The following is an 8305-nucleotide window of genomic DNA, read 5'->3' as shown; positions in this document are numbered from 1 at the left end:
CAAGAGTGCAGGCAGACAGAGAAGAACACACAGCAAATGGACACAGAGAGCACACACCAGGGGGGAAGGGGAAATAAATAAATAAAATAAAATCTTAAAAAAAAAAAAAAGAAGACAGTAATCAACGTGTCAAATAACCTAGATAGATAAGCTAAGATGAAGGCTAAAAGGTGACGGTTGGCTCATGCTCGCATCTACTACCCCAGCTCTCATTACTGGTAAAGGAGCACATTTCTCCAGAAAACAAATTTCCTTCCAGACCCCAGTTTGAATTAGGAGTTCTTCCACAAGGCTCTTTTGGCAAACTACACTTATCTATATAATAGTATTTAGTCATTCAACAAAAATTTATCTATTCATTATTTGCCAGACAGGTTTCTAGGCTGACAATGTCAACAGCAACAAACAAAAACATCAAAAGTTCTTTCTCTTGGAGCATTTATATCAATGTGGGCAGGGAGGAAACAGACAATAAATACTAACTAAAAAGAAATGTTTATAGTACGTTAGAAGATGGTAAGTGCTATGGTGAAAAATAATACAGAGAAGAGTAATAAGGAATGTGGGGAGTTTTAAATAAGGTGCTCAGAAAAGGTCTCTCTGTGCAAAAACTGGAAAGGAGTGAGCAAGCTACGTGGGTATCTGGGAAAAGAGCATTCCAGGCAGCAGGAACAAGTCACGAAGCAAAACACATCGATCTTACTCAAGGAACAGTGAGGAAATCGTGTGGCTAGATCCAGGTTAGTGAAAGGAAGGATATTAAATAATGAGGACAAAGAGGAAACAGGAAGGGGTAGCAAACCTCAAAGGGCCTCGTAGACCATTGAAAAGAATGACTTTTTCTTGGAAGAAATGGGAACCTTGTGAGGTTTTGAGCAGAATGACATAAGTTCACTTTGGTCACTGTTTTGATAATGGACTGTAATGGGGCAAGGACAGAAGCAGGGAGCGGTTAGGAGACTATTGCAATAATCAAGGTGAGGTTTAGGAAAACCAGTCCATTAAGGAAGAATGCCAAAGAAATTGGCAGGTCTTACACAGTAAACACCAAAAAGAGAGACCAAAGAAAGACTTAATCATTTCCTGCTTTCTGCAGAGGGAGAAGCAAAATCCTTTACTGAGAGCACTAACTTGTTCTATCAGTTGGGGCAGGCTAACTATTTTAACAGATAAACTACCAAATTCCAAAGGCCCAATGTTATATCCACTGATTTATAGCTCATATAAGGCCCCCTCCTTGAAACGGTAATCCATCTTTTGGCTACACCACATCCAACCTGTGTCTTCTTAGGTGACTAGGGAAAGTATAAAGGATCTCATAGGTAAGTATGAATGAACCAGGTCTGGAAGTACCAAGCAAAACATCTGCTGAATTCCATTGGCCTGAACTTAATCGTGTGGCCACATCTATACTATAAAAACTGTTGGGAAATATAGTGCAGCTGTGTGTCCAGGAAGACTAGGAAGGGACAGAGTGAATAGCTACATCCTCTGTTTCAGCTGTAAATGTGCATGCTTTTTTTATCTGTCACAAAATATTCCAAGTCTCTATTCTTCAAAGCCTCAAGAGCTAATTACTCTGCATATTTTAAATTTAAAGAGCCCCAGCTATATGTGTCCCCACCACTGTTTTCACTTAGCCACCATAACTCTTTTCTTGAGCTTCTCTGAAAAAGTCTAATTTTTCTTCACTCCAGTCCAGAAGAAAGAAGCTGAAATAAATAAGGTTGTAACTAACTGAATGACTAACAGATTTTGCTTTGGAGTATGTAAGTCACAACTCTTCCACCCTCATTTTCTCTAGTGCTTTATGTGCACAGTTCCTTTATCATTTAGCAATAGACAGGGAATTTGTTTTGAATTCATTAAAAGGGATATATATAAAACCAAGAACAACAGAGATGAAAAACACCACCCTTTAAATTACATCTATGTGCAGAGTCAACTCTTGAGGATCTGAGCTAAGGGAAAGGAAACATGCACAATATAAGGCAATTTACTATTTTTTTTCCTTCACTTGGGAATGAGTCACCACTAATACGTGCCCATCTCCACTCAGTCTTATTTTCAGAGATGGCCCCTGCTGTCAGTTATGCCAAATGATCTGTAAACTTTGATTAACTGACTAGAGACTACACCCATATGATGAATTATTTTGAAAATACACCTTCAGCTGTATAGTAAAAACATTCCAGTATTCTAGTTTAATGTGTACATTTCAATCAAAGTCTACATTCTTTGGACAAGTAAAGGCAATTGGATTATTTTGCTATTCTTGGACACAACTAAGCTTAACATGTTTTTTATTAAACATAACTCCCTGGTGCTTATTTATCACAATTTTTTTTTACAGTCTCCTGTAAATACTGCAAAAGCCACCAACTTTTAAAGACAGTTGGTGTCTAAAATTGACTGAGGTGATGACAGCATAACTCTGTGATGATAATGAGAGTCACTGAGTGTACACTTTGAATGGATTAGACAAAGCATGGACTGTATAACACAGGGAATCCAGCGGTGGAAGATGGACTGTGGTTAACAGAATAAAGATGAGAATGGTCTCTCATGAACTATAACAAATGTATAATACTAATAAAATGTGTTAATACTCGGGTGGGTTGGGAGAAAAATAAACCAAACATAAGATATAACTATTTTCATAGTTAATTGTTTTCACAGTGTTCTTTCATAGTTTGTAACAAATGTTTCACAACAACACAAGGTGTTGGTGGTGAGGTGATATATGGGAGCCCTGTATGATAATATGCATGTTTACTTTGTAAGTTCACAACTTTTACTAGACGCTTACTGTTTACATATGTGCATGTATGAACGATACACTTCAATAAATTTAATAATTAAAGGACAGTTGGTATATTGTACAATGTGTAAAATCTAACGTATTTATAAAGGCCTAGGTGGTGGCCTATGAATTGTGTCCTATGTTTCTTCTCTCACCAAAAATTGACAAATCATTCTTAAAAATTTAGTGAGCACCGAATGAGCAATGAATTGTATAGTTTGTCTGTTCAGTAGAGGTGTATCTAGGCATTTTCCTTAAATGTCTGATAAATAAAGCACTGTTACTGTTTTGTTTTGTTTTTTAAGTACTGGGGACTGGAGATTGAACCCTGGACCTCCTATGTGGGAAGGCAGTGCTCAACCACTGAGCCACATCAGCTTCCCTGAGTAGGTTTTTCATTTGTTTTGCTTATTGTTTGTTTTTGTTTTTTCAGGAGGCACCAGAACCAAACCCGGGACCTCCCATGTGGGAGGCAGGTGCTCAACCACTTGAGCCACATCCACTCCCGCACAGTCACTTATGACCTTCATCTACCATTCCTGATCTCTGGTTAAACAGTATTTTCTTTTTGCCCAGGGGTGGCTCAGCCCTTTTGCCATGTTTTTATATACAGTGCAGTTTTCTTTACAAATGAGAGGGTTAATAGGTCTCAGTAGGTCTCCAGATATTGTACTATGATCTCTCAAAATGGAAGAGCTTTATATACATCTAGTTCATGCTTAGTCCTAACTCACCTGAATATATGAGATAGAACTATAGTTGCTAAACAAAACCCAGAGCCTATAATGTAAATTTACCGCCAAATTTTTTCAACTCTTGAGTTTTTTTTCTTGAGGAAGTCTATTGATCCTTAAATGGGCACAATGTTTAAGTTAAAAGCATCCTTTGTTATGTTAGTCTTGCAGCAGAACTGAAATGCATATTAACATCTTGTTGGAAGTTATAATAACAAACATGAAAATTTATTGGCAATTTTTATGGATTAAGCCCTATGTGAAGCGCTGTATATGTTATATCTCATTTAATTTCACATCTTTTAAATTTTTCCTACTATTTCAAACTGTCATCCAAATCCTCCTCTCAGTACTGTCTTTGTGACTTCCTGTAAATCTATAATTATTTAAAAATAAAAAGTTTTGGGAAGCAGTGTGGCTCAAGCGATTGGGCTCCTGTCTACCATATGGGAGGTCCAGGGTTCAGCTGTGAGGCTCCTGGTGAGGGCAAGCTGGCCCATGCCATGAGCTGATCCACAAGGAGTGCTGGCCCATGCGGAGAGTTGGCACAGCAAGATGACACAACAAAAAGAGACACAGAGGAGAGAGAATAAGAGACACAGCAGACCAGGGAGCTGAGGTGGTGCAAGAGATTGAGCACTTTTCTCCCTCTCTGGAAAGTTCCAGGATTGGTTCCCAGTGCTGCCTAAAGAGAAGACAAGCAGACACAGAAGAACACACAGTGAATGGACACAGAGAGCAGACAAATGGGGTGGGTGGGTGGGATAAATAAAGAAAAAAAGAATCTTTTTAAGAAAGAAAAAGTTTTTAAAAGGTGTTATTGAGAGCTTTTACCAACTCCTGAATAATTACTCATTAATTTCAGGAGACTGGTTTATGTTTTATTTTAAAAATACCCTCATAGTCATTAATTCTGGCTACAATTCATATTTTGCTAGATTGGAATGGCAATTTATAGAAAGATTTGGGAACACCAAAGTAAGTGATTTTCAAGCTTTTATTATACAAATTACCTAGAAAACTTGTTGAAAGAGCAGGCTCCTTATCCCAGAAAACCTCACCATAACTGGGAGGCCTACTTTAAGAAACACTGGTGGGTGATGTGGCTCAAGCGGTTGAGCACCTGCTTCACACATGGGAGGTCCCAGGTTAGGTCTTTGGTGCCTCCTAAAAACAAAAACAACAAGAAAACAAATGAAAAAAAAAAACAACTCAGGGGAGCTGATGTGGCTCAGTGGTTGATCACCAGCTTTCTACATACGAGGTCCTGGGCATAGGCACCTCAAAAAAAAGACAGGAAACAACAGCAACAACAGCAACAACAACAAAAAACCAAAACACTGCCCTAGAAATTACCACGCTACCATGTTATAGATTCAATGCATTTTTATTCAATAATACTAATGCATTTTCAGTAACTTCTTAATTATGAAGAGAGTTTCAAGTTTGGAATCACATATATGCTGTGAGGATTAAATAAGATTCTATTTGTAAAATTCCTAGCATAATGCCTGGCACATACTATGTGTTTATTAAATGAGGATTCCTTATCCTTATCCCCTACCCAAAACAAACAAACAAAAAGTTTAAACAAGATATGCAATGTAAAAACCGAGGTGAAACCAATCAAGATTCTCTATTTTGGCTATTTCATAGTGACTCAAAGTAGCTGCAAGCAATAACAATAACTCTGGCTGATTTAAACAGAAAGGGGTTTTGTTTTCTTTCTTTTCGTGGTGCCAGGGACTGAACCCAGGACCTCATATGGGGGAGGCCAGTGCTCAGCCACTGAGCCACATCGGCTCCCCTGAGTTGGTTTTTTCATTTTTGTTTTGGTTTTACAAGGCACCAAGAACCAAACCCAGGACCTTCCATTTGGGAAGCTCATCTGTGGCACTGCTTGAGCCACATCTGCTCCCCAGAAAAGGCTTTTATTGGAAGAATATTGAGAAGCTTACAGAATCTCCACAAAGGCTGTATAACAGACATAGAAAAGTTGGAGGAGAGGCTGACAAAACTACAGCTAAATTTATGCCACTGAGCCAGTCTGGAGAGCCATTCCACAACAGGCAAACATTGCTCCCCTCCCAACTTCTTTGTGTCAGTAGCTTCAGTTTCAGCATCCTGAAGGGGGGCAGGAGTGGGTGCATCTGCTTGGCCTGGCCTCAGTCACCAGCATATGCTGTGGCTGTTCAAGGGGCTGGGAAAATAAACAATACGAATATTTTCAGTTTCAATGATGGGCGGTGGGCTCTACCAAATCTCTCCCACCAAATCTTATAAATGGAATCTCCTCAAATATAGCGAGAGGTTCAGATGCAGGGCAGCCAAAAAATAACAAATATTTACAGAAGAGAACAATCTACTCCTTAGCTAGCAATTCCATTTCTAAGCAAATACCCTAAAAAATTTTCTACTTGTGTTCAAGAAAATATGTACTTGGATATTCATTGCCACATTGTCTCCAAAGGGGAAAAATTGGAAATAACTCAGTTTTGCTCATTAGTAAGCAAATGGATGAATATACGATGGTTTAGTTGTACAATGGAATACTATATGGTATTAAATAAATGAACAAGATCTACCTGTATCAACATGAATAAGTCTCAAAAAATGTTGACAAAAGAACAAAATTGCAGAAGAATACATGTAGTATGATATTATTTACATAGAAATTAAGCATATGCCGATTGCAGTATATATGGTGTTATATATATGTGTAGTAAAAGTATGAAAACATCATGGGAATAATACACAGCTATTTCATTACCTTTGGGAGTTAAGAAAAGGATGGGGTGGAGCTTTAGCTGTAACAGAGTATCAGTAAAAAAAAAAGACTAAAGCAGTAAATTTGGAAAATATTAATATTTATATAATGTACAATGTCACTGTTCCATCCAGATCCCATTGCATTCCTTACATACCTCAATATATCACTTGCACACAAATCTCTATCTCAGGTTGGCTTTTGGAACCCTAAGACAATCTATTAACACAAGCTCCCACCTACACCAATATATGCTTATAACTATCTTTCCCTCTATTACCTATGGGTGAATGTACATGTTTATATCTTAGGCAAAATTCTCTACCTGTGCACTAAATCTCTTCCCTCTCACCTACTCAAGGACATCACTCCAACAATTGTCCTCTCTCTTTTCAATAACATCAGTATTTCTTTCTCTACTCAAATTTGGCTAAATAGAAAAGCATACTGTCCACTTTATCTATCTTAAAAGAAAAGTCTCTAGAGACTTCCAGGAAGATGGTGGACTAGAAAGGCATGGAACTCTCTTCTTTCCCAGAAAAATATCTAGAGGACAGACAGTAACAGCCTTGAAAAAAATCTTCTAGGGTTTAGGATACCAGGAAAAGGCTGGACACCACCCAGAGGAGAGAGGAAAGAAAGAAAAGAATTAGGACAGCAAAATTGTAAGTTAAAACCACAGCTGCAAATGCTGGCACCCTCCTCCACACTACAGACACTTTTGAATTCTCAGCCTCTGACTGGCGCCTACAGTCAAAGGGGAACCCAGGGATCCACCTCTCAAGGAAAGGGGAGAGGGGAGACACAACCTAGGCTGCCTCAGCTTTTGACCCACAAATTTGGTCTGCTGTGTCCCAAGCCCTTCCAGGCTGGGAGGAGCTACGCCATTGTTTGACTTGAGAGCCCACTGGGAACTAAGGAGATCCAACCTTCTCAATCTCCCCCTCTATTTACTGGGACTGGTTGTTGAGGTGAGGATGCAGAGGGGAGTGCAATTACTCCCTACCTGGGAAAAGGGAGGAGGTTGCCAGCAAAGGTTGGAGAACTGTCTCTGAGAAATTTTGAATTATGATGCTCTTAGCCTCCAGGAAGGAAAGATCTGGTCTGTGTTGCAGCAGACACACTCTGACCAGGCATTGAACTGACAGGGCTGCCAAAGAGTGACATCTACTAGCAGACCAAGGAAGTGCACATGATGAAATTAAGTAAAAGGGGCTTTTTCTGGCCTTTACAGTCTCCATCCCCAAGGCCCTAGGAAGCAGGTCTGCAAACCATTACTGGGTCCAGGGCCCAGATTTGAGCAACTAACAGAGACAATCCTAAAGACCCAGAACAGGTCGAACCAAGAATCAAAGAACAGCAGTAACATATAGCGTACAGCCACTAAAACCCTACAAAAGAGAGAGAAATTGAGTGACTAAATAAACTCACCACCCTAATCAGATGCCTAGACATCAGCAAAAAATTACAAGCCGCACTAAGAAAATAGAAGAAATGCTCAAGCAAAGGAATGTATCAAAGCCCCAGAAGAGATGCAGGACTTGACACAACTAACCAATGAGATCACAGAAATTTCCAAAATCAAATTAATGAGTTGAAAGACAACAAGGGTAAAGAGATAAAGGACATAAAGAAGACACTGAGGGAAGCAGATGTGACTCAAGAATTAACCACATGGAAGGTCCTTGTGGTTAGCTTCCTGGTGCCTCCTAAAGAAGAATAGCAAGACAGCGAACTGACACAATGGGCTGGCATGGTGAGCTGATGCAACAAGATGATGCAATGAGATGATGCAGTGAGGAGACACAAAATGAGGAAAAACAATGAGAGACACAACAAGCAGTGAGAGGAGGTGGCTCAAGTGATTGGGTGCCTCCCTCCCACATGGGAGGTTCTAGGTTCAGTTCCTGGTACCTCCTAAAAAAGAAGGCAAGACACAGAGAGCAGATAGTGAGCACAAAAATGGGAGGGGGGAGAAATAAATAAAAAACATATATCTTC

This window comes from Dasypus novemcinctus, chromosome 2 (genome assembly GCF_030445035.2).
Source record: "Dasypus novemcinctus isolate mDasNov1 chromosome 2, mDasNov1.1.hap2, whole genome shotgun sequence".
Taxonomy (NCBI): domain Eukaryota; kingdom Metazoa; phylum Chordata; class Mammalia; order Cingulata; family Dasypodidae; genus Dasypus; species Dasypus novemcinctus.
This window is presented reverse-complemented; position numbering follows the sequence as displayed.